At 35.5% G+C, this 25704-nt stretch overlaps 1 long non-coding RNA gene across 4 annotated transcripts in view; it reads left to right on the forward strand.

Annotated features, from left to right (window-relative positions):
• Window positions 1-25704, forward strand: part of LOC119864488 — a 128968-nt gene that overhangs the window by 54989 nt on the left and 48275 nt on the right. For 2 of the 4 annotated variants that reach the window (XR_005374268.1, XR_005374263.1), the window contains exon 3: window positions 389-674. The exons of the other annotated variants lie outside the window; for them this stretch is intronic. This is a non-coding gene — a long non-coding RNA (uncharacterized LOC119864488). Of the gene's footprint in view, window positions 1-388; window positions 675-25704 lie in introns of those variants that run through there. 4 annotated transcript variants of the gene reach the window in all.

Consider the following 25704-nt stretch of genomic DNA (forward strand, 5'->3'; position numbering starts at 1 on the left):
GATGAAGTCAACCCAAGAGTGGACAGAATGAAATAATGGAAAGAATTAGGATAATATCATTGAGTTGCTAAATTAATATACATTACAGCATAGTTTTGAATTCCTGCTATATATTATAATGGATTTCTTTGTTATTGAATTTTTTTTTTGTTATTGAATTTTTTGAGTTGAGTTTTCTGTTGTTATTGCTGAAAATGTCCTAAATGATACTCAAAAAAAACATTGCCACTGACAGAAGTTAGGATGGAACTTTTTTTTTTTTTTTTTTTTTTTTTTTACTGGAGAAAGACTAAAAGACCATTGAGTCTCAAGTTCAAAAGTCCTGGGGTAGGGCTTCAACTAATCCAGATGAAAAATCCTGTACCAATTGTTTGTTTTCTTTTTTGAGGGGAATCAAGTGAAAATGTGGCATCCTTTGATGGAATCAGATATGAAGAACTAGAAGAAAGCTATTCTAAAAAACAACAAAAAAGAGATGATTTTTCTAGATGAAAAGGAGGAAAACCTTCTACCATTACAAGGTGAAAGCAGTAAGGTGTGTCTAGTAGGAAGAAACAATTCAGAAAGCAAGACAATTGTGTTTAAAAAAAAAAGGCAAAAGTGATTAATTCAATTCATGAATTTTGTATAGAACTCTGAAGGTATGCTAGACCTCATGGAGAAAAGAGTTAATTAGAAAACAGTCACACAAATAGGGGAAAGAAAACCCATATTCTTTATAAATGAGATTTGAAAGTCTTTTTCAAGCTGGACTACTCATAACCCAGGTAATTAGACTTCCACATTATGCTAATGGCATTATATTTTAAGTAGAAGTTAAATAATCAGTAATAAGTGTTTCAGTAATAAGTGTTGAAGAGAGCTTGCTTGCTTTCTTTTTCAGATTTTATTTATTCATGAGAGACACAGAGAGAGAGGCAGAGATATAGGCTGAGGGAAAAACAGGCTCCTTACAGGGAACATGAAGTAAAACTCAATCCCAAGATCTGGGGATCACAACCTGAGCTGAAGGCAGATGCTCAACCACTGAACCACCCAGTTATCCCAGAAGAGAGCTTTCTGAGTCCCCTAAGCTTCTGCTTCTCCATAGCCTCTGTGTAGACAATTGCTATGGATTGAATTGTGATCCCCCTCCCAAATATGTTGAGGTTATAACCCAAGTAACCCAGAATGTGACTTTATTTGGAAAGGAGGTCTTTACTCAAGTGCATGAGGTCATTAGGGTGGGATCTAAAAGGGAGAAAATTTGGAACACAGAGACAGACATGCACACAAGAAAATGTGATGTGAACATGAAGGCAGAGATTGGCATAATGCATCTAAAACCAAGGAACACCAAAAATTGTCATTGTCAGGGAGCAAGAATTTCTGTCCCCTTTAAGAATTCTTTTATCTGAACTAAGAATCAAATTGACATGAGATGGATTAACAAAAGAAAATAAAATTAATAGAATACACACAGGGAATCCACACAGATATGGAAATCCCAGAGACAGGCAAAATGAGGTATACATGTCATCCTGAACCTTAGTTCAGGGAGAGTGGGGATAGGGTCCTGGGACTTCAGAGAGAAGAAATGTAATACACAGGGCAGTAAAAAAAGCATATGTCTGATAATTAGATGTTTGCCCTGACATATAAATGGGTCACTCAGATAAAATTATTTCTGGGAATAGCTCTTATTCTGAGAAAGACTCCAACTTAGATTCTTCTGTGTAGGTAAGGGAGGGGAAAATTTTCTCTTGAACCTGTAAGGTCTTGTTTGCTTTCAGCTCAAAATAATCTTAGTAAGATAGTGGCACATCATGGAGTGGGCTGCCCTCAGTCCCTCTATCACCATAAGCTACAAAAAAGAGTCTGGGAACAGATTTTCCCTCATAGTCCTCAAAGGAATCAACTGTGCTGACACCTAGATCTTGGATTTCTAGCCTTTAGAACTGTGAGTCAATAAATTTCTCTTATTTCAGACACCCAATTTATGGTACTTTGTTACAGCAGTCCTAGCAAACCAATAGATGTAGTTGCATGTGAGTGTTATGCGGCCTCTTCTATCCATTAACCTCACTGCCTGGAAGGATCCATGGATTAGGAAAAGATTGATGTTCACTCTGCTGGTACCCTTGATTAGAGATTGCTCTTACCTGTCCTCTACCTCATGGGTAAAAGAGGAGTCAACCTATGTTAGATTTTAGTTTTACATTTCACTAGCTCTTTAATATTGAGTAAATCCTTTAAGATTCTGGATATTCTTTTTTCCTATTTATAAATTATACATTAGAAGGATAAAAAGATATTTTAAAAAATATACATGCCTGGGCCTCAGCTCTCAAGAATATGTCTGTAGTTGGAACCTAGGCATCTGTATTTTTAAAAGAATCTAGACTTAAATCTAATGCCAAATCTTCAATAACTACAATAACCACAATATCAAAAATTGCCCTGAACTCTGATTTCATTCATTCTTTAATTATGTTATTTTGTGTCATGGATAATAGAGGCAATGATGTAGCCATAAAAAAAGAATCCACTGTACTTATTTACAATAAATATTTAAGTAAATAGGAATTGTAAGCAGCCCTATGTAGAAGAGCATAGATCTAGTACAATGACCTTTATGATCTAGTACAATGAGCTATAGTTTCAGTTTGTAGCAGTAGCCTAAATCAATAATTCTTATATTTCATAATATTTTTCTTAAATAATCTAGCAAGAGGTACTTGTTATTCTGTGACAGTGATCATTTAATGTGGCAACATTGACATTGTTTTCTAATGCCCTAGTTTCTTTTGTACATTTGTATATTAAAAGCAAGTTTATAAAAATCTTAGCTTGACAAATATCTTATGAATTCTTTCTTTAAATGCTGAGGGCTACAAAATGGAAGTTAGTACATATGAACTCCTAGGAGCTATTTACCACTTTAACATTTAACAAGCCATAAATTAACATTTAAAAAGTCATAAAAAATTTACATCTATAAGCGATTTTACTTAATAGGTTAGCAATATGCATTCTATGCAATAGAAGAGGAACAGCACTAATAAAATGTATACTGAACTCAGTAAAAGTAATTTATACAGCTGGAGCTCAGTTGATGATTAGAGGGCAAGGTATAGGTTACATGTGATGGTTTTATCTGTCCCTTACAAATGATTCTTGCCACCATTGCTCCCAATAATTAGGAATGACACTCTGCTTGGGGGCAAAGGCATGGGCAGAGTGACCTTTCAAGTCCCTTTGAGTGAGAGGACCATGATAAATTTCAAAGCAACATTCAGTAAATGGTAGAGTAAGCCACAGATCTGAGAGTTCAAATCATTGCAAGTTGAAATAATTGGGACATAGTCCTTTTATTTATATATATGTGTGTGTGTATATATATCTTTTCTTGAAATATAAGGTAAACAAATCAATAATTATTCAGTGACAGTGGTACATAGAGGAAAACAAAATCCTTGAATAAATAAGATAGTGGGAATAAAGTCAGCTCTGCACAATTTACGTCCTTCTTTCCTCTTTGAAATTGAAATGTACTCTGGTAAGTCATGGGAAAGTAGAACAATATTTAACTGCAAATTTAAGCACATAGCATCCTAGTACATAAATTCTATTTTCAGTATGCGAGAATTTTGAGTCATTTCCTTGGGGACTAATCAACAAATAAAAAACAGAATTTGAAATAGAAAATAGAGATAAAGAGAATGGCAATAAAACTGAAAATCCTTATAATAAAGTCTAAGAAAGAAAAAAAAAGAGAAAAATATTCTTGAGTTGTAGATGTGCTCTCTGGTGCTGAAAGAAAGACTACTAGGTAAAATCAACAACTGAAGAGTCAGTCCTACAATCAGAAAGGCATTCAACCCCGAGTGAAGAACCAGACCCAATAAAAAGCTTTATATAATGTTTATTATCTACAATAAGATACATTTCTAAGTGTCGCCTTGATATAGTACTGGATTGAGTATCAGAAATAAACTGGGATTGGTGTATAGAAATCACTAATACAATAATTATTAAAGATGTAAAAATTGTCCTTATGTTGTCTTTGTTGATTTATTATCTTATTTTGAGATATTAAGACAACACATGTTGCTAATGGTTTTAACATTTACTCTCAACTTGAGTCCCCAAAACTCCCCCTCAATTTTATCACCTAAATAGAAAAAGTTTTATTGTATTATCTGATGATGATTAATATAATTAATGCCCTTTGTAAAACATTCAGAAATAAGCTGTTAGTCTCATACATTCTGATGGGAATGCAAAATGGTACAACTACTTTGAAAAGAATTTTGCAATTTTTTAAAATAAAATCAAATATATACTTGCCATATGATCTAGACCTTCTACTCCTACTTACTCAAGAGAAATGAAACTTTTATCTAAAACAAAAATCTGTACGTGACTGTTTAGAATAGCTTTATTTATAATACCTTCAAGCTGAAAACAGCACAAATGTCTATCCATTATTGAAAAAAAATTGTGATACAGCCATATAACGGAATACAATTCAACAAAAGAGAATAAGCTACTTATACATGCAAAAACATAAATGAATTTCAAAGCATGGTAAGTGAAAAAAAAGCAAACAAAAACAAAAGGCTCTGTACTCTGTGATTCCATTTATGTAACATTCAGGAAAAGACAGTGTAAGTAGAATCATACCCTCCACCTACTTTATCATTTTTTAAATGAAGGTATAGTGCACATCCATGGTGAAATCAAAAACACTTTGACAGAATAGTATTTTATTGAATGTACCATAATTTATTAATTTAAATCATCTATTGATATATTTCACTTGCTTCCAAATTCTGTAACCATGAATGACTATTCTCATATGTACATTTTTATGTCTATATGTACCATATATACTTTTTCATTTTCTTAGAATAAAGCTTTACACATTGACTTTGGAATTTAGGTCTAGACACATTAAAAGTTTTGATACAATGTGCCAAATTGATTTTCACAAAGATTATATGAAATTACACTTCCACAAAAAATATCTGAAGTTGCTAATTTCTATACCTCCCTCAGAGAACATTATTATCAGTCAAAACATCTTTTCAAAGATAGTGAGATACCCAGCCATAAATTCTGCATTTATGAACAAAAATCTATTTGTGGAAAATATCATAAATGTTTAAAGCCACAGATGTGAGAGCTGAAATTGCAAGTTGAAATAGTTGGGACATAGTTCTTTATTTATGTGTGTGTGTGTGTGTGTGTGTGTATACTTTGCATATCTTTTCTTGAAATATAAGGTAAATCACTATTCTAAGAAAAGTATCATTTTACATCTAGAATTAGGTGATTAGGTATTTAATATTTTTAAAAAGGTTTTTCTATACTGTTTATGGATAGGTTTAAATATTTAAATTTCAAAAATCTTTATTTGATCTTCTTGAGCCAGTTATTTCTCAGATTCATTTTCTACCCTCTTTGCATTGACCTCCATGAATTTTATCACTTGGGCTCCTTTGCCCTGGGGCTTCCAGATGGGACTGGATAACAGGAGACACACTTGTCCTTAAAGTAGGAAGGGGAGGGATCCCTGGGTGGCGCAGCGGTTTGGCGCCTGCCTTTGGCCCAGGGCGCGATCCTGGAGACCCCGGATCGAATCCCACGTCAGGCTCCCGGTGCATGGAGCCTGCTTCTCCCTCTGCCTATGTCTCTGCCTCTCTCTCTCTCTCTCTCTCTCTCTATGTGACTATCATAAATAAATAAATAAAATTTAAAAAAAAAAAAGTAGGAAGGGGAGATCAGGGCAAAAGTTCTCTCAGTTCTCTTGCTGCTGAGCCACAGTTTGAACAATAGTTTGCTTTTGTTCTGAGTGTTCTTCCCACTATGGGCAGATCACCGAACTATTAGCACTGCTCCTTTTGTGGGGCTTCTCTTCCAGGGCTAAATTTTTCACTGGATTCTGGCTACACCATCCTTTTCAGGCATGGGGGTGTTACAAATGTTAGTTATTGCTAACAAATGTTTGTTATTGCTAGTCTCTGCATATTTAGTCATACTTCTTGATTTTCTTAACCCTCTCTGCATCTCTTTTTATTAAAATTGCCTTCATGTAATGATTTGATTATCCTGTTTTCCGTTGGGACTATAAGTAATACTGGGATGAAATACAGGCAATAAGACATCTAGGGCTTAAGTAATTAATTCTGTCCTAGGCCATAAGCAAATAGGAAAGTGGTTACTCTAATTAATTAATTTGTATCACATCAATAATTGGTTTGGCTTTTTTTGTTTTTGTTTTGTAGAGCCATAGCCTATAGAGTTATTTAAGCAGTAGTAAGCATATAAATGGGGGAAAAAATCATAGGAACTAAATCTAATAGTAGTGCACAGTATTGGATATAACAAAATTTAAGGAAGAATGAAGGAAAATTTTTGTGATTATATTGAGATAAAAATTCTTAATAAAGAGTACTCTCTGTGTAAGGCTGCCAGGTTAAGCAAATAAAAGTATAGGATGCCCTGTCATATTTGAATTCCAGATAAGCAATAAGTTATTCTTAGTGTATTTATCTGAGAAGCCAATTAAGCCAAGTATTCTGTATTTCACCTGGCAAGCCCTATCCTTGTGCACAGTTCATTAACATATCTATCAATTGACAAAAGTCTCTTGTGATTAGTCTACTGCACAGTCAACAATGTGTAAGTGACAAAGTGACAGGATGAAGTCAAGTAGATGAAGAACTAGTATCTAGGAAATCAGTATCTAGATAGAGCAATGGGAGAGGATAAGTCACCTAAACAAAATATTATAATCTGAGCTGTACATTAATTGAAGAGAGAGAAAAAAGGAGAGAAATTGTACATCAAGAGTCACTAATATGAATTCTAAGGATTAGTGTAATGAAAGTGGCTTTAGAACAAACTTTAGTGAACAAGAAAGAAAGAGTATGATACTTAAGCACATGACCTGAGATCTAGATCTACATCAGTAAAGCAAGGCCACAAAACCAGGTCTGAGAATATATTTAAGTGTGAAAAAAAAAAAAAAAAGTGGGTCAGTCAAGAGGGTGGACACAGAAAAGTCAGTGTAAATATTTAAGAAGAAATAACAAGTCAGTAATGAAAATATATATGTCCAGGAGTATGTTATTTTTTTCTAGCCTAAACTTGAAGGCTAGAAAGAAGAAACCTCAGTCTTTCTAGGATCTATTATTTAAGTTAAACAAGAAATACTTAGTTAAATATTTTTTAGTGCATTATTAAATTACAGGCCTAAAAAGTTATCCTGTATAATCCAGGATTACAGTTATAGCTCAACAGTGGGAGAAATTTATGCAGACAATAAAACCAAACTATTTTATCAAAGTCGAGTATAAGAAAGCAGACTAACATACCATGTCAGATAAACATCAAATGTTAATACTGGAATAGTGCTCTTTGCTTTTGTTTTAAGTGTTCTTCCTACTGTGGGAAGACCAACAAAGAAAGGTTTTGCTTCTCTGTGGAACAAGATAGACTTCTAAAACTGCCCCAAGTTGTAATTGTGTCACAAGTAGAGAGATAAGCTAGATGAAGGAATTCTATTAATGTGACTGCTTTGAAGAGAAAAGTTAAAAATACTAACATATAATTTAGATGTGAAAATATCAAAAACTCTTGTGATGAAAAAACCCTGAAGACTAGAGGCATTGTCTGATTAGAAGAAAAAGAAAAGGAAAATGTCTCTTTCCTCTCTCTGCCTTTCTTTCTCATATGCCATCATGTTTTGACTGAGACTTCAAAGAAGGTAAGAAGGAGACTTAAATTGTACCCCAAACCAGCTGGGAAATGTTTTGAATGAAATGTGAACAAATATCCCAGTGTTTTGCAAGATATATCCAATATGAGGAAAGTGATATAAACCCATAAAAAGTACACTCCATTTTCTTTGCACAAATAGGGAATTAATTGACTTCTCCCCTCCTCCATCTGTAACATACACACACACACACACACACACAAAGGTAAGGCACACTATGCCAATGACAAGAAGAAAGCTGTAGCAGTATGTGGAATCTAAGTTTCTATGGAGAGACCAAGAAAAAAAATATACTGTATTACAAAGTGACATGTCATACTGTGATGCAAATTTTGAATAAATTCTCCCCAACTGCTAAAGCATCCATCAAAACCAATAATGCAAAAGGATAAAAAGTCACAAATTGGGTTGGGGAAGAATCTTTAAAATTAGTTTTTGGAGCTATTCTCTAAATGTCATGTTCCTCAAGAGCAAAGAGTGGGAAATTGCTAATTTTTACTATTAGCTCAGGAAAGATAAATCTCAAAACAAAACACCTTCTGAGACCTTAATGTGTATCCTGTGGAGTTTGGCTAGAGTTTGGGGTTCCCAGAGGACAGTATTTGATTTGGATCAAAATCTATAGGACAAGAGATTGAATTAAGAAATACATAGCTGCAGAAAAGACTTATAATTTTGAAAGTATTAAACTCCAAAAAATAGTAAGTTGAAAGACTGCATGAGTGATTTCCATGGTCCAGATCTCCATCAAGGAAAGGCCACTTAAATAAGGTAATTAATAGACAACATCACCCTCACCAAGGCAACATAGGTAAGAGATCCTCTGAAATAACCAGTAGGAATCTTAGAAGAAAACTTGAAACAACCCACAAAAGTAGTATTAAATTTTAAATATCTGAAATGTCTAGGGAAAGGATAAACTAGCTCATGATAATACTAGAAGATTATATATTCATAGGACTGTTTCTTCCTTTACCTCTTTGTCTCCCAAGTATGGAAAGGCCATATATTAATGTAGAAAGATCAAGAGAAGATAGCTAACCAAACCCTACCTCTAGACTCTAGACTTCTCATGTACAGCAGGAATAAATGTGGGGGGGAAGTAACATGTATTCAATGTTAAATTAAATTTGAATATTTGAAGTAACAGAACTTCCTATTTTAATTGCTGAATTGAGACTATTTTGCAATTTTACATAGGGTTGTATTTTTTAAATCTTAGATTAGCCATAAAAGTCATGGAGCCCACCCAAGTTTTCATTCTCTACAAAAGAAGAACTGGCTATTCAGATTATATTTCCCAAGAACAATAGAAAACAAAAATAGAATTGCTTCATAATTATATCTCATAAGTGATCTTAAATACCAGTTGTTTTTTTTTAAATACCAGTTGTATTAGCTTTAAGTAAAATTACTTGTGAATAAGAAATGAAATTAGCATTTTTATATTATATTTGTTTCAGTTAGAGTCCTGATACCTCCTGAAAGAGCACACTCAAAGAATTAATTGAAAATAGAGGAGAGATCATTTAGACTTCTGGTTTCCAGTTCTGCATGTAAGGAGTTTAGAAGTCTCCATTCTGTCCTAACAACATGCAAAAAGCTGAATAGACTGAAAAATCAACAACTGTTGTTACATCTACAAGGGAAGGGAGGACACAGGGAAAACTGTGGCTCCCAAGATGGGAGAGACAGGAGAATACAGGGTATTGTAGCTTCTCTGAGCAGAGACTTAGGAGCAGAAACTTGCCGTGGGAAGAAGTGATGTGGCTGGAGAACCTGAATTGATGAGTTGCTGGAGGCTCCGTGTGGACAAATCTGAGGTTAAAAGTTCCAGACGTACCCAGTCATTAGGGAGATCTCCTAATATTGTGAGATTTGCTTCCAGGAGCTTACCATACTAAATATTCTTCACAGTTCCTATAGTAGGTTTTGGGAAAAAAGCTCCTTAAGCTTTTGGCAGAGAAAGGAAAAAAGGAACCATTTTGGAATATGCCAGAGCACTCTGTTCCTCCTAACAAGGCAGGCCTGCCCTCAAGGGAAACTAGTTAATCAGAGCCTAATATTCTGGGGGTTATTATTAGAGCCTAATCAATCCGGGAAGATAAATACTGAACTCCAGCTGGCTTTAGTCTCCTGTGTGGGAGAAAGGAAATACCAATTCCAGCCCACTCTAGCCATCTTGTCCCACCTAAATGGAGAGAAAAAACTAAATAACACTTGTGAAGTTCACAGTCCTGAGGCATAGACTCACTAAATGATGTGACCTAAATCATAGGAGTATAGAATGCTTCCCCCTCTTCTATACTTTACTACCACATGACTATGGGTGTTAACATGTATATACAATAAAGGCCTTTTTACAGTAATTCTTTTTATCCAGTGTATCATGTGCAGCCATCAAGAAAAATTATAAAGCATCTCAAAAGATGAACTAATAAAAAATTGAGACAGAGCAAGTATCAGAACCAGACATAGCAGGGATGTCGGAATTATTAGACCAGAAATTTAAAATAGCTGTGATTAATGTGCTCTAATGGATAAAGTAGTCAGCATGCAGGAACAGATGGGTAATGTAAGTAGAGATATGGAAAGAAGAATCAAAAAGAAATGCTAGTGACATAAAACATGTAACAGAAATGAAGAATGCCTTTAATGGACTTATGTATAGGCTGGACATGGCTGAAGAGAGAATCTCTGAACTAGAGGCTATATCAGTTGAATCCTCAGTACCAAAAAACAAGGAAAACAAAAGCTGAAAATGATATCCAAAGACTGTAGATAACTATAAAGACTGTGTAACATGGGTATTAATGTCCCTTCATCTCTTTCTTCTACTGGCATTCCTATTGTTATATCAGTCCAACCATCAAGAAAAAAATTACCGTTTCAAAAAATTCCTATTGTTACAAGAATACCAGAAGAAAGACAAAAACAAAAGAAGTACTTGAAATAATGACTGAGAATTTCCCCAAATTAATCTTTATGTAAATTAATTTTGATTATAAATGTAAACTAATATTAATACACCAAATTAATAATGGATCCAGAAAGCTCAGAGATCATTAAGCAGGATAAATGTCAACACTAGCAACAAAAAATCACATAGGCATATCATCTTCTAACTACAGAAAATCAGGTAAGAGGAAAAATCCTGAAGCTGGGAGGCGGGTATTGGGGAGTTACGGTGTGTGTGTTGGGGGAACATATAGAGGAACAAAGATAAGAATTATATCTTTGTAAGATTTTATTTATTTATTCAGGAGAGGCACAGAAAGAGAGAGGCAGAGACATGGGCAGAAGGAGAAGCAGGCTCCATGTAGGGAATCCGATGCAGGACTTGATTCCGGTACTCCAGGATCATGCCCTGAGCCAAAGGCATATGCATTTAACCACTGAACCACCCAGCTGTCCCAAGAATTATATCTGACTTCTCAGAAACCAGTTAAGCAAGAAGAGAGTGGAGGGAAATCTTTTAAGTTTTGGAAGAAAAAAATCCACCAACCCAGAAATTTGTACCAAGTGAAATTAACCTTCAAAAGAGGAAGAAAAAATAAAAGCTCTCAATAAATAGGGAATTTATTGCCAGTAGATGTGACTTCTAAGAAATGTGAAAAGTTCTTCAGAGAGAAGGAAAATGAAATGAGAGAAACACAACTACATAAAGTCAGAGCTTTCAAGAAGGAATAAGTAATTTTTGTTTGTTTTTCTTATTCTTAATTGATTAAGAATTAACAATTTATTCAAAATAATAGCAGCAATGTATCAGGAGTAGTTTATGAGTAAGTGGGATAAATGACAATATTATTAGGAATAGGAAGGAGGAATTGGGAATACTCGTTAGAAGGTGTGGACACTATACATGAAGAATAGTGTTATTTCAAAGGTAATTTCGATTAGTTGTAAATACATGTTGCAAACTCTAGGACTATCACTAATTTTTTTAAAATATTACCAGCTGTGTGGACACAGCTGCGGTGGGTGGCGTCTTTGATGTCCCCAACACAGACCGCCTGGGCTTCTCAGAGGTGGAGCTGGTACAGATGGTGGTGGATGGCATGAAGCTGCTCATCGAGATGGAGCAGCGGCTGGAGCAGGGCCAGGCTATCGAGGACCTCGTGCCTGCCCAGAAGTGAGGCTCCAGCCCGCACCTGCCACCACCACCAGCCCTGCTGCTTCCTAACTTATTGCCCAGGCAGTGCCCGCCATGCACCCCTCTGATGTTCGCCACTTGGCAGCTGAGCCCTTAGCCTCGCTGTAGAGACTTCTGTCGCCCTTGGTAGAGTTTATTTTTGTGATGGCTAAGATGTTGCTGATGCTGAAATAAACTAGGGTTTCGGCCTGCAAACCGAAACCCTTTTTTTTTTTTTTTTTTTTCCCAGAAATGGCCATTTCAATGCAGGAAACTATGATAATTTACAAATGAATCACTTTTTGCGCCAGAGCCAGGAGGCTGTGAGGGCAGAAAGAAGGTGGAGGCTGTTGAGTCTGGGGCCATGAGCTCAGCACCTTCACAACCAATCCTACCCAGGCTCTCATAGGCCGGGCGAGCCCCAGAGGACCCTAGCCCCTGCCCCTGGACTCCCACTACGCATTTCCTAGTGGGAAGTTCTTGGGTCAGCGTCAGGACAGAAGGTGGAGAGGGAGAGACAAATCCTTGGAATGAGGGCCTGGAGGGCACAGGAGGGAACAAGGCAGGAAGCTGCTGGTAGCTGTTGGCCACCTCACTCTTGGCTACATCGCCCTCTGGCCAAGCATGAAGCAGAGCTGAGCTCCGGAGGCCCAGGACATCACCATAAATATTTTAAGGTAAAAGAAAATGGAATTATACAAAATGTTAAAACCAGAGAAGGCAGAAAAAGAACAAGGGCAACACATAGAAACAGTTATACAACTTATGCTCACTCAAAGACTTGAACATAAATGCTCATAGCAGTTTTATTCAGAATTGTCAAAAACTGGAAACAACCCAAATGTTCATCAATAGGAGAATGGAAAACAAATGCCATATTCATAACAAATGGAATACTACTCAGCAGTAAAAAAAGAACAACTACTAATGCATGCAACAACACAAATGAATCTCATAAACACTCTTTCCAGCAGAAAGACGAAATAATTCATACTGCCTGTTTTCATTTATATGAAATTGTGTAAGTAGCAAAACTAATCTATACTCTGAAAAACCTTGAAAGTACTTGGCTTATTGGGCACTTTCTGGAAAGCAGCATGATTGTACTTTTGTAAGAACAATATATCTCAATGGAGATGTATTAAATGGGAATATGTAGGCATTTAAACTTATGGAATAGTACACTTAATATTTATGCAGTATACTTATATAAGTGTATCTCAAGTGAGAAAATAGAAATGGCAACAAATATTGAACTAGAGTTAGTAGGTTTCTGAAAAGGGATTTTATTGATTCATTTGATTAAACATATCTTTAGTAGAATTCATTTTATTTTATTTTATTTTTATAGTAGAATTTATTTTAGAGGTTTGGCACTACAGTGAATATAATGTTAACCTGTTTCTATGTCTTTCCACAGCATTTTCTGAGGTTAGTTTCTCTGACTTTCCACTGCATTTTCTGATGTTCTGGTTTTCATGGGATTGTCCACTTTATAATAGCAAGTCCCCCTCTCCATTTTGGTATCAAAATGATATATTAGCTTGAGACGTTATATTTTTGGGCACTCTAACTGGAAGGAAAGGGAAACATAAAAGAGAAGTTTTGTTGCATGCAAGTCCTAGGAACTACTCCTTTGCATTTCATTGGGTCTGATCTGTTATGCCTATCTTTGGAAGTAAGAATAGGGTCAAAACACTAAATAACAAAAAATAAATAAGGATAGGAAAGTTCTTCTAAATCTAGGATCTAATATCAGAAGGGTGGAAAGTGAGTGCTTGCTGACAGAGAAAATGTTACTCTTGAAAATAATTTTTTACTTTTCATGCTAAATTCAGAACATGAATTTTAAAATTTAACATGTCTAGTATTTTAATGCATTTGAATATAACTAAGGTGTAACTTAAAATTCAAATAACATTTTGACCCAGTCAGGTAGTAAGTATTAGACTCTTGTTAAAACCTTACAAAGCAGGTGAGTAGCAAACAAGAAGCTATTAAATTATTTTAATTGCTCCATATGCTGGCAATAGATTAATAATATGATGATTACCAGGTCAGGTCAGATTCATTTCCCATTTTTCAAAGTAGGTACAATATAATCCTTAAAATAATTGGAAGAGATTAAATCAGATCAAAGTTAAAATGAATGCCTGAATGTAAAAATTTGTAATATTTATGAGTTGATTTCACTATGAAGGTTATGAGGCCAGTGCAGAATCCTGCCATTTTTATATCATAATTTTGCCTTCTGTAGATTTGATCGCATCTATATAAATGAAATTATACTATTAGGATCAAATAACTGCAAGTCTAACAAATCTGATTTATTTTCTTTTATCTGCTATAACTTCTGTCATCATAAGCAATATATCCTTACTAATTTTCCTAAGAAATTTAAAGGAGAATACTGAAATAATAATCTATTCTTATTGTGATGTAAGAGAAGACCTTTAAAATAACAGATATCAGTCAGGATGTTCTACGATAAAATTTGTATGCTATTATATTTCAAACCATAGGGAAGGGTCATATAAAATCTAATCTAAATAACAAGGCAAAATATTGGTTTTGGAAAGTGAAAGTAGAAGCAAAATACTAGGAAGAGTTTATTGGATAGAAGAATAAGGGTATATTTTCATGAATCAGAAACTAAGTTGTTTAATTAAAAAAAAAAGACATCAAAATTCTTTTCATAAAGAGAAGAGGAACCACAAAGCCATAATCAACTATTTTACAATATGACACTAATTTCCTGGTTAATTTCCCAGGCAAAGCAGTTAGGTTTTGTTTTGTTTTGTTTTGTTTTGTTTTAAACACACTAAATAACCTCAAAATGACTATAAGTTGTTTGTAATTCCCTGTCATTTGCTATTCTAATTAAACCTGAACACAACTCAATATTCTGTAGAAAACACTGATGTCACCTAACTGTAAAACTTCATTTGGCCTTTGTGCTGTTTCACAGTTCTTCACTGGCAAAATATACAAACGGCAGCATAAATTGCCTTTGTACCTTCTTCCACATTCTCCAGACCTTACATTTATATTCCTTGCTATAAGATCCTGCCTATTCTAACTTCTGCAAAATTGAATTTGGAAAAAATTAAAAAGCCTATAGATGCGGTAGCGGGGCATATATTTATTGTCTCCCTGGCATCTTCCTTTCCTTTTCCAAAAAGCCACCCACATTGCCAAACCTCCTAACACCATGGTCCATTCATAAGTGGAAACATTAGCTAAGTCCTGCCAATCAGAATCAGTGGAACTTAATTCTGTATAGGTGTATTTGTGATTGTGTGTGTACATTTGAGGTATAAGGGTTGTGAATTTCTTCCCTGAGGGATGGGATAGTGTCTCAGTCCATTCAGGCTCGTATCACAAAATACCATAGCCTGAATAGCTTATAAATAGCAGAGTTTTATTTCTACAGTTCTAGAGACAGGAGCTCCAAGTACATGGTTGTCTGATAGCCCTCTTCTGTGTTGTAGGCCATTTTATCTTCATATAATAGAAGTAGCTAGGGAGCTCTGGGGAATTTCTTTTACAAGAACACTAATCCTATTTGTGAGGGCTCCTCTCTCATGACCCAATTCCCCCCAAATTCCCTGTGTAGTATAAGCACCTCTGGGGGTTAGGATTTAAACATATAAATTTGGCGTGTGTGTGTGAGTGTGGGGGTGGCGGCAAACAAACATTCAGACCAAAGCAGAAAGCTTTACAAGTTTCTGATGAACAACATGAAACTCAAAGAGGAATTTTTTGAGATGTTAACAAAGTTAAGACATGAAAAAAAGTGATGCTAAGTTTTGGGTATATCAGGTGTTGGATAAAGATTAGCATGAGACTTTATCTACTCTTGGGCAGTGGGAGTACAGGAGCCAATGAAATTTCCAACTCCCTTACCTCCTTTTCTTTTTGGCCAACTCAACTTGGGTTAGATTTTCAAGAACTTGCAACTAAATGGATTCAGATACTGGCAAATTGAATTTAAATACAAAAATAAAAATTTTAAAATTAAAAACATGGATTTAGATATGTGTATTTTCACAAATAAATGTTTTATCATTTTATAGCTCATTTTTGTCCATTCTACTAGGGAACTTTTTTATTTTTATTTTATTTATTTATTTTTATTTATTTATGATAGTCACAGAGAGAGAGAGAGAGAGGCAGAAACATAGGCAGAGGGAGAAGCAGGCTCCATGCACCGGGAGCCCGATGTGGGATTCAATCCCGGATCTCCAGGATCACGCCCTGGGCCAAAGGCAGGCGCTAAACCGCTGCACCACCCAGGGATCCCGGGAAATTTTTTTAACCACAAAATTCCCAGTGTTCTTGAATTTGAACTCAACTGTTCACAAGGTTGAGAACAAATGGTTTAATGCATGATATTTAACTGTCTTGTTACAATATCCCAGTTGAAAAGACAGACTGTTGGATGTGGTAGGAGTCTTATGAATAATTCCATTCAAACCCCTTGTTATACTGGTTAGGCAGGTGGTCTCAGAAAAATTAAGTGAATTGTGCAGGATCAAACAGCTGTGGTGCTAGGAACCTATGCCCTGTTAACCTTGAGTTGGTGTTCAGCCCCTCCCCAAAGCTTCAAATACTGTTTACCTAATTGTAATGAGTCATTTTGCACATAAATTAAGAAGCTGATCTTTTTTCACTTGATACAAGATTCAAAATCAGTCTGAGTTATAAGATCAGGAAACTTAAGAACCTAATCAATTTCCTATCCCATTTGGTTGCATGTAAGGAAAGAGGTTTTGAATGAGCAAATTTTTGTCCTTTGCCTTTATAGCTAAGAGAGTAAGAATCTCTTTATTAATCAAAAAGCCTCTTCACCTTGGATTCATTGCTTATAACAGTCCTAAATTTAGGCCTTTTGAGATTTGACCACTAAAATATCCAAGAGGAATGAATGTGGAAGATCATAATAAAACAAATGATCAGGAGAAGATAAGAATTAGATCTTCAAGGGAATAAAAACAAAGATGACTGTCATCTTTTTGTTTTCTGAAAATATTTTCATAATCCCATGCCCTATCTATATCCAACCTCTCCAAGTATTAGAATTTTGGTATTCAGGAGCACCTGAGTGGCTCAATCGGTTAAGCATCCTGCTTGATTTCAGCTCAGGTCATGATCTCAGGATTGTGGAATCAAGCCCCACTACACTGGATATGGAGCCTGCTTAAGATTCTCTCTCTCCCTCTCCTGCTGCTCCTTCCCACCATGTGTGCACACACACACACTCTCTCTACAGAAAAATTTTAAAAAATAAGGAAAGAAAAGAAGGAGTTTTGGTGTTTAGTCAGGATGATGGAAATGAATTTGAAAGGTTATTTTAGTTTTGAAATTTATAAAATCATGTTTCAAGCATTTTTCTTTGAGCATGGTTAACATGGAAAAATATCTAGGCTTGTGTTAAATTAACCACATGTCTGAAAACGAAAACTGGAGAGGAAGCAGGGAAATTTTGCCATTCATCTTCCTTTAGAGAAAAATTTTGTGGACATGTACAGTATGAATGGAATGATGTATTAAATTTTCCATGGAGATTTATAGAAATATTATCTTTATCAGAACAATTAGCTTTTTCCTCTCTCAACTATATGTATATAAAAGATTGCATGTGATTTTAGATGATTTTAATTCAGGCATTATTTACACATTTACCTACTGTTCACTCTGATTACAATGTACTGCTTATTCTTTTGTTTCTGTGCATACCATCTTTTTATGTCTACCATCCACAAGTATTTAACAAGGCCTTGGCCATTTCGTTGTTCTCATCCCCTTCCACTTTGCACCTCATTGACTTTCTCCAGTAAGACTGTCTTCTTGTTTGTCTCAGGCCAATGAGCTTCATTCTTTTTCATTCTTAGATCCCAGAAACTAACAGGATGACTGCCATATGTTAGTTTCTTAATTAGTATGTCTTAAATGAATGAATGAAAAAATAAATGAACAAATATTATTAGGTACTGTACCAGTTTGTCAGGTAGGCCATAACAACATATTGCACAATGGGTGGCTTGTACAATGGAAGTTTATTTATTTATTTTTATTTTTTATTTATTTATTCATGAGAGACACAGAGAGAGAGAGAGAGTAAGAGCGAGAGAAAGGCAGAGACACAGGCAGAGAGAGAAGCAGGCTCCATGCAGGGAGCCTGACGTGGGACTCGATCCTGGGTCTCCAGGATCAGGCCCTGGGCTGAAGGCAGCGCTAAACTGCTGAGCCACCCGGCCTGCCCAGAAGTTTATTTTTAGACAGTCTGGGAGACTGTATGACTGAGATCAAGCTATTGGCAAGCTTTATTTGTTCTGAAGCATTTCCCCCTGACTTGTAGATGATTTTCTACTCCTGATGTCTTCATATGCCGTTTCCTCTGTGACTGTCTATAGTCTAATTTTCTTTCCTTATAAAGACACCAACTAAATCGAACTAGGGCTTGTTCTTATAATCTCATTTTAATTTCATTACCTTTATAAAGACCCTATCTCCAAATACAGTCATATTCGGAGGACTAGGGATTACAACTTCTATATATGAATTTTGAGGGGGACACAATTCTGCCTCAAACTTTGTGTGTTAAGATTGTGCTAGCTACCTATGCCATCCCAATAACTCTTGGCTAAGTTTTCTTTTCGTCTATTAAATTAACCATCCTGAATCACTTTATCATAACTCTGTGAAGAATCAGCAGTGGCTAAAGAAAGCCACTTTTTTGATTACTATCCAAACCATATGCTTCAATACAGCCATAGTAGATGGTCCAGAGATGGTGACAGATAACATGTGACACTGTTACAGCATTAGCAGCATCCATAAACAGAGTGTAGAGGTAATATATAAGAGCAATATATTCCATTTCCATTTCTGATTTGAACTTTTCTGATTTCAGAGAAAGAATCTGACTAGGCTCTGGAATAAAAGAAAATATACCTCAACTTCCTGGCCTTTTAAAAGAATTCATCTTTGGTATTAATTTAAACTTGAAAGAACCAGATATGTGGTCTATAAAAGTTATTTAAGTTTCTCTGTTTCAAGCAATCTCCAACGTATAAAAATGTTGTATTCCAAAGATTCCTTTGTAAATCATGTTTTGGCACTCAGATTGCATTTCACCATGGAAACAATGTGTTCACTGTAGTACCTGCCCTCCCCCAGTCTACAAAACCAAAATGTTTAATCCACAATGAAGCAAAAGGAGGTATGATACTAGTAAAACTATTGCCACTATTAATCTTAATTTTTAAAAGTCAAAATATAATGAGAGAGCCATTTGAAAAATATTTCCCTTCTTGTGCTTTTCTGCTTTTGGGATACTCAGTGCAAAGATCTTTCTAGCTCCATAACTCAGGTGAAGGATCTTATGGCTGGGGAAGATTCTCTGAGAGGGAGAAGGAACAAAACTATAAAGACCTAGGACACTTTCTTCTACGAGGGTTCAAAGTCATGTCTTGGTTGCAAACTATATAAAACTCTTATCAGATATATTCCTAGAATCAATGGCATGCCAAAGAAGGGGGTTAGTATTTGGATGAGAGTGGTTCACCAACCACATTTATTGGGTGCCATGTATAATCTACAATGCATTATTTATTGTTTTAAATTCTTTACAGACTGTGCACACCCTTAAAGCCTGCACCAGTACACTGCTCTCATCTCCTAGCTGAAATTCAGTGTAATGGAAAATAGAGCTGGTTTGCTAAATACTTTCTCAGTTCCTAAACATGTCCTGGCTTCTATTCATTTTCCTGAATAGAAATGTTCCTCTGCCCTTCACTTTCTTTCTCCCCATTAATTGGAAAAATATATGTAAGTATACATGATCTATTTTGAGATACATGAACAACCAAATTAAATTCAGATTGATTTATCATAGACAGACCAGATTAATCCTGAATTGCATTCTCTCTTCACAGAGGGAGACAATTCAAGACATTTGAGTTCAAGAAATAGGATTTAGATTTTGAGATAGCTAATTCTAAAAAGCCTTTAGAAGAGAGGAAAAGAGGTGACTAAGGTGGGAATGCTGTCAATGATTCCTGACTGGGGATTCAGGAGATGAAGGAAGGAAGGAAGGAAAATCACAATTGAAAAAACGGAAAAGGAAAAACATTTTATAAATCTTGTGTAATTACTTATAAGAAATGTACATGCTAGACATATAAGTCAAAACTATCATATCTCTCTAAAATGAGTTTTATTAATAAATGTTGATATTCACTGAATGTCTTAATGGAATGTCATTATTGCTACTTTAAAAAATAATCTGCTGTCTTCTTTTTTAAAAAAAAATATTTTATTTATTTATTCATGAGAGACATGATGTGGGACTCAATCCCGGACCTTGGGATCACACCCTGAGGCGAAGGCATACACTCAACCGCTGAGCCACTCAGATGTCCCTAGTCTGCTGTCTTCCTGTAGACTATAAAATTTAAGGTTATTCACTTTTTATAAGTAAGCTCAAATTTTTCAAACCTATACTGGAAATAAAACATTTGAGTCTAATTCATATTGTCAACCTTAAAAATAAAATAGCAAGTTATTTTGCTAGCAAAATGATTTGGGAATAGCAGAGGAATTGCAATTTGGGACAAGCAAATTATGGCAAACCATAGGCAAGTCTGAAGAGAAAGGGAAGATCAACTTTTATTAAGTTTTAGGAAGAAATTGAGGAATGTTGCTTTGAACAAAAATTCATTAGAGAAGAATAAGAATTTGAGGTTGTGGATGGTTCTCATTGGCTGCAAGCAGTTAGTGAATTGTTGTGGCAAGGAGAGATCTTCCTTGTTTTTCTTAAAAGCTTTCTTAATATGTGAAAAGTGTTCTCTCTTGTGAAGATAAGAACTATCTTTCTCCTACTGGTCATGCAGGCTAGAGAGATACACATGTGAGTGTACCCAACTCCACTTTAAATGACTTTTCCTTAATTAATTTTCACAATATCTTTATCTAATACAAAGAGAATCTTAAACAAAAATAGTCTGAGAACAGCATTGACCTCTCAAGCCTCAAATATTTTTCTGTTATTTTATCACAATGCAGTACAAATTCCACACTGTTCTCAACAGGACCAATTTGCTAGAACACAATTACGAGTAATATAAATAACTCTATGAGTGTCCTTTCCTGGCACAATTTTATAAATTCGATCTTTGGAAATTTTCTGTTTTCTTTCACTTGTTTGCAGTTTTATAATATAATCTATGAAAACTAAGATTCAAAGTGAATAAGGCCTTTTGGAGTATATTGATAGACCATCAATATCAGAAAGCAAAAGAACTAATATCTTTAAGGCCTTTGATGTGCAAACATGGGGATTCTTTTAAGAAATAATTATTCAATGCCGTGTAGGTTTTGAAGGAGTTCAGTGAAGAAAAACAACATGTGAAAATTCCACTCCTGGAATTTCTCAAGCTTCTATTATAGGAGAGAGATCTATTTTATATGTATAACCCAGAGATCCCAAGTCTTCCAGGCTTCTAGAATCACACATTGTAACCAGAAGCACTGGGGTGCAAAAGCACATGGCCACAGGGGTCCCAAACAGAGCAGGTTTGACCACTCACCACTGACAAAACCCAAAATCGGAGAGACAAGTGGTGCTGAAACATAAATTTATTTCAGTGAGGCCAACACCAGTCTTGTTTAAGGCACAACTGGGTCCTCTTTCAACTCTTGTTTAATATCTTTAACACGTTACCAAGTGACCTTTCCTACAGGAAGGGAAGCAACTTTACAGCTATTTCTATGGAATCCAAAATGGAAGACTGGGAGAGTAGGTGAACACATGAATCTCATATTCTCCTGATTTTCCTAAGTACCTCTTTTGAAATTCCTGCCTCTGCTGAATTATTGATCCAATTGACCATTTTGTTTACTGATGGTCTCTTCCTACTCAGTTGTCTTTATCTTTTAGTCCTTGCAGTATGCCTTATAATGCATTCAAGTAGACAAAAAGTTTTACTAAAAGACTGGAAGTAACAAGGCAAGATTATAACAAAGGGCAGGAAATCGCTTAATATTCAACCTTACATCCATTCAGCTTAACGTCCTTCAGTTATCTGCTATTGGAGTTTATTAGTGGAAATGATTCACTTTTGCCTACACTATTGTTGGAATTTAATCTTTAACTTATCCTTCTGTCGTTTTTTTAAATCCAGACCCTTCTCTCATTGTCTTATTTTTGTTACTTCCAGAATCCTTCGCTCTAGTTGCTCTGTTTTTCAAATTTCAAATACTACATCACACCAAGCTAAAATATTACCTGCATCATCACCTAGATCATCATCATAAATAACTATTATGGGGACTGCCTGGGTGGTGCAGTGAATTAAGTGTCCGACTCTTGGATTCGCTTCGAGTCATGATCTCAGGATCATGAGATTGAGCAACCCTAACCCCCCCCCTCCATCAGGCTCCACACTCTGTGAGGACTGTTTGAGATTCTTTCTTCTTCTCCCCCTGCCCCTCCTGCTCATGCTCTCTCTCTCTCAAATAAATAAATAAATAAATACTCATTATGGTGCATTCCCTCTTAAAAACAAACAAAACATTCCCAATGGTGTTCTTATACTTCCATAGAACATACAATCAGCAGCATTCTTTCTATAAAAAAATTTTTTTCTGTTACAAGTGCCCTAATTCTTTAAATCCTCATAACACATTACTGTAGACATATCATTATTCCATTTTATAAGTAAGGATATTACACATCAGAGAGTATAAACAAATGACCCAAGGCCCGCGTTTATTATTAAATTGCAGAATATGGAATTTATATCATGTTTGATTGCAGAGCCTCTGCCCTTGACTGCATAGTACTCACTTCTACTTACTCACTTTTTTTTTGATTAAGCAATAATTTTACTAGTTTACTAGATGAAACAGACTTGCAACATAGTCTGCGTGAATGCAAAATAAGCCATCTACAGCAAGTGATAAGGAAACTGGGCAAAAAGGAAAAAAGCATACATTGCAAAAAAGATTCTCTCAAAATAAAAAAAATCAAACCATTATTATGAAGGACTTTACCAAAAACTGCTATATTTCCCCCATCCCATTTGCTGGAAGTCAGTAAGAGCATCTAGCACTTTGTGGTCATGTCAAATGTCAGATTGGAGCATCCTAACGTCATCACGTGTCCAGGTCCATGCACTTAAGATGGGCTGGAAAGGTCATGGCTTGGGTCTCCCCTGCACAGAACAGGACTCACAGGGGAGCGGGAGTCCAGCATAAGCTGCCCGAGCCCCGTCTACAGCCTCCTTCCCTGGCCTGGGATAGCAGGGAGGCAGCCCTGACCTTTTGGAGCTGTGGAAGGGCTGCAGGAGCTGCCTCATGGGCATCACATGGGAGTCTGTGTGTTCTCACCCAAAACCAAGAGGCCAACGCCTCCACCCGGACTCACAGGCTGCACAGTGACCCAAGGGGAGCAGGGAGCAGCTCCCACTCACCCGAGACCTGTTTCTGTGTGAGCACCTACACTTAAAAAAAAAAAAAAAAAAGTATTTACTTTTACTGTGTGGAATTTACACATAATACCTATATAGTTATAGTTACAGCACATTTAAAATTAGTACCTCAGGTATTTTCTGGGAAGATAAATAGCTTTGGTAAGAAAAATGTACAAGTTGGTATTATTTTTTAATATTAATTTTATTTTTAAAAATGAAGCCTGCTTTGATTTTATGTAAAACATTAGTAGCAAATATCTCCTAAAACTTTGATCTGACAATATAATCCTAATTATGGCCAAGAAAACCTAAGATGTTTAAAGGGTGTGAAAATTGGAATCTTAAGTGGCAGCTTAAAAAAAATTTCAAAACTAATCAACACAAAAAAGAAAAAAAAAAAAGGCAAAAGGTCTCTCTGCCTAAACCTTGACTCAGCTTCCCCTTATTATTGGCTTGGACACCCTGCAGATTAAACTGCTATTTGTGCAATTTACTGAGCCTGGGGTGAACTCAAACTCCTCTACTTCACACAATTTTCCTTTCAAGTTATCTTGTCAAGGAAGCTGACAGTCTCAATGATGTTACTTTATAGACTCCTTGGCAAAAATAGGATGTTGAATATCTACCCATCAAAAACTAAACCCACAAAGTTTGCTGTCCTTGGGTCAAAGAATATAAATGTACTGATCTCATATTGAGATTGTCCATATAAACTCTTCAGAGACAGTGAATTAGAGGCAGTAGGAAATGGGGGGGGGGGGGCGGAGAGCCAGTTATTCCAGCTCAAACCAGGGCTTTTTTTTTTTTTTTAAGATTTTATTTATTTATTCATGAGAAACACAGAGAGAGAGGCAGAGACATAAGCAGGCTTCATGAAGGGATCCTGATGTGGGACTCAATCCCGGGACAGCGGGATCTCACCCAGAGCCAAAATCAGGTGCTCAACCACTGAGCCACCCAGGCGTGCCATCAAACCAGGACTTTATGCAAAAAAAAAAAAAAAAAAAAAAAAAATAGATAGGCTAACACACAAAATATTCCTCCCAAACCTATCAGTTACACCTTTAATAAAACTTATTTAACAGCCTCACTTGACTTAGATATTATTAAGAAAATGAAGAAAAATAAATACTACTCCCTACATTATATGCACATTGTGGCCAAACTTCCGATTATTGGATTGATTTTCAGAAACAATAATTGCAAATTTGTGTGTGTGTGTGTGTGTGTGTGTGTGTGTTTATGTGGGTGGGTGTGTAGGAATATGACAGTCATCCCAGTTGAAAGGACAATTATTCTTAACCACTCTATGTTGGTTGTTCTTACCTTTTTTTCGTCTAGTGTTCATGCTATCCAACTTCTATTTGGTGGAATCTTATTCTTTACATATTTTAAATTATTAATTACAATTCACATCTAGTTCTGGGTTATTCATGCACATTGTTGAAAGCTGATTACGGCATTGTAATAGGAGATACAATTAGTACTGTAACATCAATACCACCAGCTTTCATTCTGTTTTTCACAAGTGAATTAAAATAGTGTTTAATTATGATATTTCTCAGTATTCATTTTCAGTTTTAATAAAGATTCCTGATAGATAACTGCACTGATTATGTGTGCATGATAAATGTTTAATAGCAGAAAATGAACTTAGTTATAAGCACATTTTTTTACAATAGGAAACAAATGCATATTTTTTGTTACTTCCCCCTTTGTATTATTTATGTATAGACCTAAAAATATGTGAAATGCCTTGGAAATATACTCTTTTATATAAAAAGAAAGAACAGATGTCAATACATCCATTTAGATATTATGATATACATGGTTATTCATAGTGTGCAAATTGTTACTATTATTTTCAAATGGAAAGAAATTCCTCTAGCTCCTATTCAAAACTTTAAGTAAAACAATTGGTGTTCTGGAGAGGGTCATAGTTATTCAGAGTTAGAGGGGCTGAACTCTAGCCCAGGTTATCTGTAAATACATGAATGAGCCCTGGTGATTATCAAGTTAGCAGCAAGTCTTTTCCCAGTAGAATCTTTTGACAAAAGTAGTTGAAAGGTGCGTGAACAGCAATTAATCACCCCACTACTTACTTGCCCTGAACAGAGTTTAATTAAATACAGTTCACACCTCTATACCTACTTTTATCACATCTTCAGAAGCTCCAAATGACTTGAGTCGGCAATGTGCCAAAGAGGAAAATTATACTGGGGGGAAAAAAACAAATGGGCCTTTGTTACTAAAAATGAGACAAAAAATCAGTAGAAGGAACAGTAGGCCAAGTACATACGTTATATTTTAACAGTGGGCAAGTTTAAAAT

The sequence above is a fragment of the Canis lupus genome, chromosome 19 (assembly GCF_011100685.1).
Source record: "Canis lupus familiaris isolate Mischka breed German Shepherd chromosome 19, alternate assembly UU_Cfam_GSD_1.0, whole genome shotgun sequence".
Taxonomy (NCBI): Eukaryota; Metazoa; Chordata; class Mammalia; order Carnivora; family Canidae; genus Canis; species Canis lupus.